This window comes from Hippopotamus amphibius, chromosome 6 (genome assembly GCF_030028045.1).
Source record: "Hippopotamus amphibius kiboko isolate mHipAmp2 chromosome 6, mHipAmp2.hap2, whole genome shotgun sequence".
Classification (NCBI taxonomy): domain Eukaryota; kingdom Metazoa; phylum Chordata; class Mammalia; order Artiodactyla; family Hippopotamidae; genus Hippopotamus; species Hippopotamus amphibius.
The window spans coordinates 128,167,731-128,181,072 of NC_080191.1; positions in this window are offsets into that span (position 1 = coordinate 128,167,731).

A 13,342-nucleotide genomic window follows, 5' to 3' on the forward strand; every position below is an offset into this window, starting at 1 on the left:
TACACAGTGGGTCAAGGGAAGGAAATGAGAGCCTTCACTTTCTCCAGAACCAAACTTTCACCATGTGGCTTCATCGTTTCATGTGCCAATATAATAAAAATAAAGCATGCTCTAAAATGCACCTTCTGTTCTTTATAACTTACGGTCTCTACATTCTTCTATTAGAATTCATAATCACGCATTAATGTTTCTTATGTATTCTGTTAATAAGAAAGAATATCTTCAATTTTTAAAAACATATTTTGCCTACAATTTTTTTAACACAAGTAGACAATGTTTATATCTTCACAACAGCAAAAGGATGTTCTAGCAGGAAATGAAGTGGTTTATTTAGAGATGAATCTCAGTACTTTAAACAACCAATCCAGTTCCCATCAACATAACGTACATTAAATTCAAAAAAGTTTAATATAAACTGCCATAAACAGAGGAAATTACCCCTCCAAAACACCTCTTGGCAGTTACGGAAACAGCCAGAACATCTGGTCAGCTGTGAGCACTGCCTAATAATGGATAGAAAAGAAGCCTGAAAATATAATACAAGTTGCAAAGAGAAAGTCACGTTGACCAAGCGCAACTGGAATAACTTATTACCTTTATACTGCCTACAATCGTATTGCTTAAGATAGTGTTACAAAATACCTTTTCCCTAACTTTATTCTTCAATATTTCATCATGTGACAACAGTGGTATCTACATCTAGAAATCCAGAACATAGATGCCTGACAAGAATTTGAGGAACAAGTAGAGAGTTCATTGATTTCCTATAAACTTATTTCTCAGAACAACCTGGATAAAATTTTTGAGGATCTTAAAAGATCCTGAGAAATTAGACTAACAAATAATCTGGGATATTTGTCATGACTCCTTTAAAGGCCCATGAAAGAAAGAGTGCCATCGAATCTACAAGGTGATGGTATTTCTGATAGTTAGAAGACAGGTAAAAGTGTCCCAGGCAAAACTGTCAAGAGGAAAACAGTATAAACTAATAAAATTGCTTTACAGGAGGAGGAGGGAAAGGTGACAGAGACAAGAAAGTAAAAGATAAAATTCCGATTATGAAGGTTAAACTGTCCATTATAAAAAATATAATATCTATACCTACATATTTAGCATTCAAAACTGGCTCAGAACATAGGAATGTAAATTTGTTCCATTAAACACGCCAAATGATAATTATACACTCATTCACACTTACTCAACTGATAAAGGACTGAAAGAACTTGTAATCTTAAAATTTACATAAATATTTCTAATTCCATTACATCTTTAGGTGGTGGAAGTAAGAGATAATCCCCATTGTTGAATATCATCCAGTGTTCACCCAGTTTATAAAAGACACAAAAGTTTTACTCACCAGTAAAGCCTTTATGTAGCTTAATATTTCTTCTCACAATCAGAGAGAAAGCATTAGAGTGACTAAAAATCAAAAATCCTAACAAGATCATTCCTTATCTTAATTGAATACCTTTAGATGACATCTCAAGGTATCTTGCTTGACTTCATACAAATTGTGAAAATAAATATGTGAAGAAAAATATCGATATTAAAATTTAAAAAAGAAAACTTCATTTTATTTATGGAAAAGTTTGAGTAGTCAGTGCTTGATTCTTCCCTTGTCATTTCTCATTTATCAGTAAAATGACTTTGTACCCAAGTTACAAGTAGTGCTGTCTCAACATATTCTTGACGATGTTTCACAAAAAAAATCTTCTAAATCATCATTCCTATTGTCAACAACAAATAGGCACTTGCCATCTACCTCTATAAGGATGAAATCATGTGCTGCTGCAGCTGCTGACTTTCAACACCCCCTAAAAGGAGTTCAGGGTGGAAGCAGAAATGAGGCACTCTGTGCTCTGGGAAAAACTCCAGAATAGGTCTTCAGATAGTTAGATATTTTCAGGAGCCAATTTTGTGAGCCCAATTCTTACATCTCCTCATATCTAGAAAAGCACTAAAATCCTTCATGATGACAACTGCTCCTCGTGACTAGCGGAAACTTTCTGCAAAAAAAATACGTGCTTGATTGCATGGACTCCCCCTTCACCAGATGCACATGTATACTGACCTTGCTCCTTACCTCTTTGGAGCAGTTTCTCAGAGCTATCTGAGATGCTGTCTCCCAGGCTATTGTCCTCATTTTGTCCCCAAATACAACTTGACTCACAACTCTCATGTTGTGCTTTTTTTTTTTAAGTCGACACTATTCTAGCTTTTATACCACCAAATTCACTCAAGAAACATTGTTTCATATCTTGAAAATTTTTATGGTAATGATCCAGTAGCTGAGACATACATCTCCATTATATGAGAAAATGAAACATCTTACTGATTATTTTTAGTAATGCAAATAAATTTGAGTTTCCAATGGGCATTATGACTCCAAACTAATTTTACAATGTCATATCAGAAGTATCCTCCCCACACCCTACATATCGGATACGTTCTATTAACTACATAAGTGCTCACTGGCTCAGTAAACACTAGGCTTATTGACAAGAGTTTCTGTTTCTAATTTAAAACAAACATTGTTGCCTGATTTTCTTTAGATGAAAAAATAAACAAGTAATTCCCAGAGAAACTTGCAAGAGATCACTGAAAACATACAAGTTCTCTCTACTCTCAGGTTCTATTGACTTGTTCTCACAAAGTGTTTATTTTGGTCATTTCAAATGGATGACTGTTAGGCTTTTGTGGACACGGGAGAAGATCAAAGACAGAGAACTTCTTGATGCCACCAAATGGTTCTCAGTACTATAAACTAACCTTTTACCTTTAACATAGAAAATGAGAGATTTTCTAAAAGAGAGTGTGCATTGGTTCCAAAAACCTACAATGAAATATGGTAGTATTAAATTGATGTTAATTTCCCAGGATAAAAATAATACAAAGCAGTAGCAATAAGCAATCTTAGTTGAACATTCATTTATATGAACGTCTATAAGAAGCAATGACATTTAAAAACTGTGCCCAAGCTTATAAACTGCTAGTTATCCCCTAAAATCTATTCTCCCCTCTTCTCTAATAATAGGCCTCCCAATTTTGAACTGGGCACATGGCCACTCAAATAAAGGCTCAACTTCCAAACTTTCCTTTCAAATAGAGGTGGCTCTTGGACTGTTCTAGCCAGTGAGTTGCAAAAGGAAACACCATGTGGCAAAGTCTAGAAAGCTAACTTCAAAGACCTCTGGCATATACACTTTAGTCCTTCCTTTCCGTCATTTTCTCTTTCTTTTTGACTGGAATACAACTGTGATGACTTAGGCTGAGCAATCAGCTTGGATCATAAAATGCTCTTGAGAACTGAAGCTAAAAATATGATAGTAGGAGCTATCATAACAGTTCCAGATGTGATCTGGATGGAAATCCCTAGAGGATGTTATGCAAAATCACAGGACTAGAAATCAGGAGGTTGGCTCAGAACCCTGAATGCACTGAATGATATTTACCGAGACACAATCACCCGTTGCTTGCCCTGCCTAACGCCTAGATTTTTGTTAGGATTTGAGATAGATGCTCAACAAGTTAAGCCACTTATTTCCATTTTGTTTATATTTGAGACAAAGAACAGTTCTCCTAAGGAGAGTTGGCTCAGGTGGTTCCTAACTGAGGTAGGTGTTGGGTGGTACAGAAACAATGGCACAATTGCTGGCCTCAAGTGTGGTTCCCCCATCCAGGGCTCTGCTATAATGAGGTACAAAGTGATGTGTGCATGTGACATTTTCCTACATGCAAAGTTTTCATCAGATTATTACAATCTAAGGGTTATTGATCCTCAAAAGTTTATAAGCACAACTGAACACAAAATCCAACATAATTTGAAAAATATCTGTACACATTAACTCCAACCAGGGATCTTTTTGTTGTTGTTTGTTACTATTGATTTTTTTCTTTGTTTTTAATACATAAAATGTCTACTAGATAGCTGGAAAATATAAAACATTTCCAATTATCAAAAACAAGTAAATGAGAGAGTAGCATTGACATATACACACTACCAAATGTAAAATAGATAGCTAGTGGGAAGCTGCTGCATAACACAGGGAGATCAACTTGATGATGCGTGACGACTTAGAAGGCTTGGATGGGGAGGGTGGGAAGGAGTCGGGAGAGGGAGGGGATATGGGGATATATGTATAAATACAGCTGATTCACATTGTTGTAGAGCGGAAACTGACACACCAGTGTAAAGCAATTATACTCCAATAAAGAGCTTAAAAAAAAAAAGTAAATTAGATGTCCTAAAATTTTACAAAATGATTAAAGCATGCCAATGTATTTGTTATAATATGTGGCCTAAACGTTTCCCTGCTCTATAGTGCCATCTATAGTTTCCCCAGTTGTTCTGACCCTAAGCTGGTGCTTGTCCAAATGTAGCATATGGAGAGTGACATCACCAAGATGTCCCTCACTAACATCTCCCCCTCAACAATTTGGCATCCATCCATGCACAAAGATGCCTCTGTGGGAGCAGTAGAATCCAGGCCCATATGCCAAGGGTAACAGACATACAGACCTCAGTCCCAGCTATGGACCCTGAAGTGGCCCATGAACTGGCTCTAGCCCCTCTTGGCCACAGTTTGGGAGCCTCTGGAGAATACTGACTTAAACAATCAGCCTCTTACTTTGTGAAAGTCCAAGAGTTCAAGTGGAGAAGTTCTAGCACACCACTGAGCAACAAAATGCAAGACTGGACACACTAGAGAGGATAAGAACAGTTTGACTTTACCCTCATCACCTCTCCCCCAAGGTGCCACAACTCAGCCTAAGAGAGCCCTTCTTGGCCTGCAATTTCTCCCAGAGAAGAAGGGGAGAACACATGAGTGAGCACCTGCCTTCCCCAGCTATGTGGGACACTACCAAAGAGGCCCATTTCTCTCTCATCTCATCCAGAGTACTGAGTCATGAGCTGCGTGACTGGGAGCAGTGAGCAGCTGGAAGGACAGCAGCCAGGGCCTGGAATGTATCAAAGGGACATGAATGATACTAACCATATCACAGATTCCATCATGGAGGCCTGCCTAAGAGTCATTGGGTCACCTTGCCCACAGATCCCCCCAACCAGCCCAGTTACTCTGAGCTCTCCATAAACACACACCCATGGCTGGCTCCCTATGTGTGCTTCCAATAGTGCAACAGTAGTGAGAGCAAGCTTTGGCAGATAGATAGTGAGCACATACTCAAAGCAGGCCTGAATCTGTGAGTCAAAGAGAAACCACAAACTTGAACTTTTAGCACTCCCCTGGGAAAGTAAAAGGGAGGCTGTTAGCACCCAGCCTGGTATATTGCAGGATCAAGAGAAGGCATACAAGCTTAAGAATTCTGCCACAAGAGGGAGTAAAAAGTGTAGAGCAGGCATATCTACAGAAAGTCTGAGAAAGTCTCAGAATTCCCAGGAGGACTGAAGGAAGGTCATTTCTCTCCTACCATCAGTTAATATAGACTGGAGGAAGTGATTGTTACTTCAAATGTGAAGACAGCAATACAAAACTACAGGAAACATGAAAAATCAATGAAACATGTCACCACCAAAGGAAAATAATATTCCAGTAACTGACCCCAAAGACAGAGAGATCTGCAATTTACCTGATAAAGAATTCAAAATAGATGTTTAAAGGAGGCTCAATAAGGTACAAGAAAATACAGAAAAATAATACAGTGAAATTAGGAAAACAATACACACAAAAATGAGAAGTTTAATAGAGACATAAATCATAAAAAAAAGAACCTAACAGAAATTCTGGAGGTGAAGAATAAAATGAATGAAATGAAAAAAAAAATGCAATAGACAGCATCAATATCAGAACAGATCAGCAGAAGAAAAAATCTGTGAACTAGAAGACAAGAACTTTGAAGTTATCCAGCCAGAGAAGAATTAAGAAGAAAAAATGAATCCCTACATGAATCATGAAATACAATTAAGAGAAGCAATCTGCAAATCACAGAAGGAGAGGAAAGGGAGAAAGAGGCAGAAAGCTTATTTAAAGAAATAATGGCTGAAAACTTTGAAACCTGGAGAGAGATTTGCCCACCCAAGTTCATGAAGCTCTATGCCCACCCAAGCTTATGAAGCTCATACATCCCCAAACAAATTCAGCTGGAAAAGATCTTCTCCAAGACATTATATTGATGATAAAGCTGTCAAATATCAAAGACACAGAATCTTAAAAGCAACAAGATGAAAGAAGATTGTAATTCACAAGGGAATACCTGTAAGTCTATTAGTGAATTTCTTCAAAGAAAACGTACAGCCCAAGAGAGATTAGAATGATATATTCAATATGCTGAAACAAACAAACAAACAAAACACTGCCAACCCACAAATACTTTATCCAGAAAAGTTTTCCTTCAGAAATGAAGGAGAGATAAAGACTTCCCCATGAGGGAGTTCATCACCTCTAGACTTGCTTTACAAGAAATGGTGAAAGGAATTCTTCAAGTTGAAATAAAAGGACTCTATTAGTAACATGAAAACATATGAAAATCTACAACACACTGGCAAAGGTAAGTATATAGTCAAATTCATAATACTCTTTCTAATTGGTGGTATATTAACTTACTTAACTCTAGTAAAAAAAGATTAAAGGACAAAGTATTAAAAATAACTATAGCTACAATACTTTGTTAATAAATACAAAATATAAAAGAGGTAAATTATGACATCAAAAACATAAAATGTGGGGAGTAAAAGGGTAGAGGTTTTGTATGCAACTGAAGTTAAGTTGTCATCAATGTAAAACAGACTATAAGGTAGTTTATGTAAGCTTCATGGTAACCACAAAGCAAAAACCTACAGTAGATACATAAAGGATAAAGAAAAGGGAATCAAACCATACCACTTAGGAAAATCATCATTTCACAAAGGAAGACAGAGAGAAAAAAGGAACAAGGGAAGTAAAACACAGCCAGAAAACGATAATTTGGCATTTTAAGTACTTATCTATTAATAATTACTCTAAATGTAAATGAATTAAATTCTCCAATCAAAAGACATAGAATGGATAATAAATTAAGACCCAATTATATGCTGTCTATAAGAGACTCATTTCAGCTTTAAGGTCACCCATAGGTTCAAAGTAAAGGAATGGAAAAAGATATTCCATGCAGATGGAAACTATTTAACTCAAAATGGATTAAAGACTGAAGCATATGATCTAAAACCATAAAAATCCTAGAAGAAAACTTACAGAAAAGGCTTCTTGACATTGGTCTTGGCAATGATTTGGGGGATATAACACCAAAACACAAACAAGAAAAGCAAAAATAAATAAGTGGGACTACATCAAACTAAAAAGCTTCTGCACAGCAAAAGAATCAACAAAATGAAAGGCAACCTGTGGAAATGGAGAAAATATTTGCAAACCATCTATCTGATAATGGGTTAATATCCAAAATATACAAGGAATTATACAACTCATAGCAAAACAAAAACAAACAAAAAGAAAACCTCAAACAATCAAATTAAAAAATGGTCAGAGGACCTAAATAGATATTTCCAAAGAAGACATACACATGGCCAACAGCTACATGAAAAGATGCCTTAGCATCACTAATCATCAAGGGAAATGCAAATCAAAACCACAATGAGATATCACCTCACACCTGTTAGAATGGCCATTACAAAAAAGACAAGAGATAACAAGTGTTGGCAAGGATATGAATAAAAGGGAACCCTTGGGCATTGTTGGTAGAAATACAAACCAGTACAGCGACTATGGAAAGCAGTATGGAGGTTCCTCTGTTAAAAACAGAACTACCATATGATCCCCCTTCTCTGCACATATCCAAAGAGAAAGAAATCAGGATCTCGAAGAGATATCTGCACTCCCATGTTCATTGCAGCATTATTCACAGTAGCCAAGAAATGGAAACAACCTAGGTGTCCAGCTATAGATAAAGAGAAATATTATTCAGCCATGAGAAAGGAAATCCTGCCGTTTGCAACAACATGAGGGCATTATGCTAAGTGAAATAAAGTCAGATAGAGAAAGACAAATACTGTATATCACTTATATGTGGAATATAAAAAGCCAAACTCATAGAAACAGAGTAGAATAGTGAGAGGTTGCCAGCCGCTGGGGGTTAGGGGAATGGGGAAATATTGGTCAAAGAATACAAACTTCCAGCTATAATACAAATAATTTCTAGGGATCTAATGTACAGCATGGTGTCTACAGTTAATGATATATCATATACTTGAAAGTTGCTAAGAAAGGAAATCTTAAATGTTCTCATCACAAAAAAAAAAGTAATTACATGCGGTGATGAAGGTGTTAACTAACCTACTGTGGTAGTCATTTCACAATATATACACTCATCAAGTCAGCAGGTTGTACACCTTAAACTAACTTAGTGCTATGTCAATTATATCTCAATAAAACTAGAGGGGAGAAAAAGAAAAAATATTTGGCTTTTATAGATGCTGTGATATTTTTAACTGCACATTACGATATTATGAGACAACTTTACAAACTTTCCCTCAAAAAAAAAAAGAAAAAACCATTGTAATGGGAGAAGAAGCAGTATTCTTCCACTCAGGGAAGAGAGAACTTATAGAGAATTATAGGAAGTTCAGATTACCTCTGGTTGCAGAGGATACCTCCTTTTCATTCAACTAGTGACAAAGAAAAAATTATCAGTGAAACTCAAATTACAGTAACAAATATATTCGGCCTTCTAAATTAGAAGGTTTTATTATGTAAAACCACTTCAAAAGCAATAAAATTTACTAAATAGTGCAACTAATGAATACATGGCAATTTTTCAGACTATCCTTTATACTTCTTTCTCCTTTTCAACACAATTGTATTTCATGATTAAAATACCAAGCCATTTTTCTATAATGAGTAGAAATGAGTCATAATAGCATCTTGAAAATTTCGGCAGCATATAGGCTACTGTCAGAAATTCCTTAGGCAAAGCTTTTGGGAGACTCTCTTGCATTTCATTGTCACAAAATCCATTATACCAGGACAGATCTCAGCCTGCCTGAGTAACATCTATCTGAGGGTTATAATTTTGTCATAAAAATTTACTCTCACATGAACTTAGCATAAAAGGTCTCCGTCCAGAAAATAGGAATTGAAATGGATATATTATCACTTGAACTGCTTTTTTGCTCACTTATCCTTCAATTACAAGCCTTAAGTTCACTGGTGTCAAGAAAGGTTAAACCAGAAAAATGTAAAACAATTTTTGAAATATGTGAGGGAAATTTGACACTTAATGTTCCAAATGCATTATTATTGCCCTGATATCACTGAAGTGTGCTATTGATTCATTTTACATTGTGGATTAAAGGCTTAAAAGACTATTCGTGAAACAAAGAAAAAATCCATATGTATCATTTCATATATAAAAGAAAATTGCAAGAATGCCGGTTTCTTTTCTTATTTAAAAAGTCTCCAATTTCTTTTTTTTTTTTTAATCTCTGCTTTGCAAAGCAAATTTCAAGAGGTAATCAAATTTAATGGGGCAAAGAGAGGGAGGTGAAAAGGAAAAATTGGGGGAACTGTAATCATACTGGCAGTAATGATCATATGAAAAGTAACATTTGCATAACACCGGATAATTTAAAAATTGCTCTTACCTGCATGTCTGCATTTGATCACAACTCTATAAGACTGAGTTGAGGGGAGGCTAGTATTATCTCTATTTTATGTATTAGAAACCATGGCAATTAAGTGACTTGCATATACAAAGTTGCAACTTGAAACTAGACATTCACATTTAAAAATTCAAATTCGTTTCCTTACACCACACTGTCCAATGAAGGCAGAGAAAGAGGTTATCTAATTTGTGAGTCATCAATTTAGGTTCTAATTCTTGAACCTTGCCAAAGGTATATCATCTTAACCCATCAGGTACTCTTCTAAATGGTTTAGACTTGAATGTGTACTGGAATCACCTGGGAAGCTTACTAAAGTACAAATTGCTGGGTCCCTCTCCCGGAGATTCTGAAACATTAGATCTGAGGTGCAGCACAATAATTTTCCCTTTTAACAAGTTTTCAGATAATACTGATGCTGCTGGTCTAGGAATCACACTTAGAGAAACACTGATATAGAATAATTCTAAATGCTCTGAAATAAAAATGACTATTTTTCAATGATTGGTTTTCTCAGTAATTGCAGTGATCTTTACTGAAGTGTGCAGTTTATTTGCAAAAGTAATATACTCATAGGTTTTATCTTCAATTAAAATTGTAGGCAAATCAAATAGATGAAATGGGGATAATATTTTCATTTCAATTTCTCTCTCTCTATAAAAATGTTTGTAAATAAATATTTGAACAAAGATTCACACATTTCGAATCCATTACACATTAAAACAGTTTAAAATATATATAAATAAATAAGTATAATAAACAGTCCCTCCTTTAAAATTGTTGATTCTATAGATTTTAAGATAACTAGTATTAATTTATTTTTTACTATTTATATTTATATCTTATACTATTATTTATCAATTTATTGAATTTTTAAATGTTTAAAGTTTTTATGTTAAAGTTATGTCCAAATTCATTTTTAGAACATAAAAATAAGACTTCTGCCAAGGCCCAGGTTCACTATTGCTACATCCAACTGAGGAAACTATGGTTTGGTTTGGAGTAAAAATTCCTTCAGCAATGAGCAGTAGCTTTCTTAATAGTAAAACTGAGCAAATTCTATGAGAAGTATCTCCAGAAGTCTTCCTGGAGTTAACAGCATTTGTTTCAGTGACGACTAAGGGGAGGATTTCAGCTGAAGTGGTTCATTGGCTGTCACATTAAAAAGCTCAGACAGGGTGATGGGATAATCTGAAGACTTTCTTGTGTTGACGCATCCCTTGATGTTGCCATTGGACAAAGCTCAATTGAAGCTGCTCCAATTAATCTTTCACAGAGAAAGAGAAATGAAGAAAGGTAAGGAACACATGTCTGGTCATTTTTGCACAAGACTAGGGAAAAAGGGTCAGAAAGAAAAAAGTAATAAAATCAGATTTTTCCCTAGCCACATCCCCAAACACCCATCCTCTCCCAGGATTATTTAAATATTCTGCCTCTAAGCTTCATCTTAACCCAACTCTCCATTTCATTTGGTCTACAAAAAGCAAGGCTTTGAGATGAGTCACCTTTCCTCAGACTGTGGACCAAGGTAGCTACATGACTCTGGTGTGCCCAGTATATTCATATTTACTACTCATTGATTTTTTTATTAAAATAACCTTACGGAAGTTAAAGATTTTTTATTCCTTTATCTTATTCTAATATACTTCTGCTATACATTTTGAAAGACTAATAATACAGGAACAACATTTAAATGTACAACAGATGTAATGGAACATACAAGGACTCTGAAGTCACTCAAAGGCAGGTCTGAAGAGAGGCTTCACCACTTACTACCCATGGCCCACCTGTAAAATTCAGGTAATGCTACCTATGTCACAAGGTTACTATAACAATTTTAAAATAACTATATAAAACATAAGGGTGAGCAATTGTTCTAGTTTGCTCAGAAGTAAAAAGTTTCCCAGGATGTGAGTCTTTCAGTGTTAAGGCCAAGACAGTCCTGGGAAAACTGGGACAGCTGGTCACTGAATTGTACTGAAATGCTTCTGAAGCAAAAATAAATATTAGGACGCCTTCCTCTCCCTTCCCAATTCTTGAGAAACTATTTCACCAGATAAAATATATACCAATATTTATTAGTAGTTATCATTCTGTTATTAGGTGTTAAATACTTTACATGAATTATACCAGTTATTCTTTAAATGAACCCTTAGAGCTAAATGCCATTTTAATCACTCCCATTTTGACAGATGCCAAAACGGAGGCACAGAGCAGCTGAATTCCCTGCTCAAGTTCACAAAGCTAATAAACGGAACAACAGGCATTCAAATTCTAGCAGTCAAATTTTAAAATGTGCACGCTGAACTCTTTCTACTCAGTGTAGTCCTCAGACCAGTAGCCTCAACATCACCTGGGAGCCTGTTAAAAATGCTGACTCTCAGCACCATACCTACCCGGACTAACTGACCCACAATCTGTACTAAAACACTATGCTACAGTGCCTGAAATGTTTACAGCTGGAAAGAATTTTAAATCGTGAGCTTTAGATAACATAAGCAAGTTCTCAGTCCATGCTCCTAATTTGAAAGGTCACAAATCTGAAGCCTAGAACTTCTAAAAGCCACACAGAGACCTAGTGAAGGAAACTAAAGTAGAACTTGCATCTCTGGAAGTAGTCAAATACACTGAGCACTCTTGAAACTAAAATAAACCCAAGAAGTGCTTTCTCAAAGCACAGGTTTGAGGAGGTTTTCCCTCAAAATACACCTGCTTAGAACATGACCAAAAATATACCTTTCTTCTAATACAAATGCATCAGGAAGTGGGGAGAGCAGAGACCAAAACATCAAGGCATTTGGAAAAGAAACTGAGCTGATCTACTTTTTGTGCTGTACAAGTTATTGGCTTTCACATAAAACTGAAATTAGAAAGAAAATTCATAATTAGGAGACTTGCATATGTTTAGCACAGATTTAGAGTTTTGAATATAAATATAAATTAACAAGTATTTAATGTTCTTTTCAAAAACAGGAACTTAGCAGAGACAGTCTATCAAGCACTCTTACCGAAAGTTGAAAGCACAGCAATAAAATCTCATTCGAGGCTGAAACCAGACATACAAAGTCAGAAGTGATGAAGTCATTATCATTTGCTAGATTAAAAACACTCAGTCTCAATAACAACTCAGACCCAGTTCAGAGTAACAGCTTCAATCTATCAGAGTAAATATTGTATGTGCCAAAATTTGTTGGGTACAGAGTCTGTACCAAATTATGTATTTAATTAGCTGCACTTCATCAGATGCCTATACACCAAGGCTATCTCTTCTATATGACATATTTTTTCCATATAAAGTGAATAAAGTAGTCACTAAAAACAACTGCATTTAGGAAATGAGACTACAATTCCACCTTAAATCTAAATTCCTCAGCTTAAATCTAAAGATTTTCTCACAGTTTCTTTTTTAAATAATGCATAAATATCTTTTTTTCCATTAAATTAAATTTGGACTTTTAAGGCTTTAGCTTCAGGTATCACAACTGACATATCAGGCCGTATTAGAAGGGAACTGACACTTCTGGAGCTCGATGCCAGGCACTTTACATCATTTTATTTAATCTCCCAATAATGCTATAAGACAGGTATAATTAACCACCATATAAAAGAAGAAACCAAGACTAAAAGAATCTAAGAGAATCACCCATGGTTTTCACTAGAGGGGCAGCATTAAGATTTGAACCCAGGTCTGAGCCCCAAACGTAATGCCTTCCAAAAGTGACAGTAAGTTCT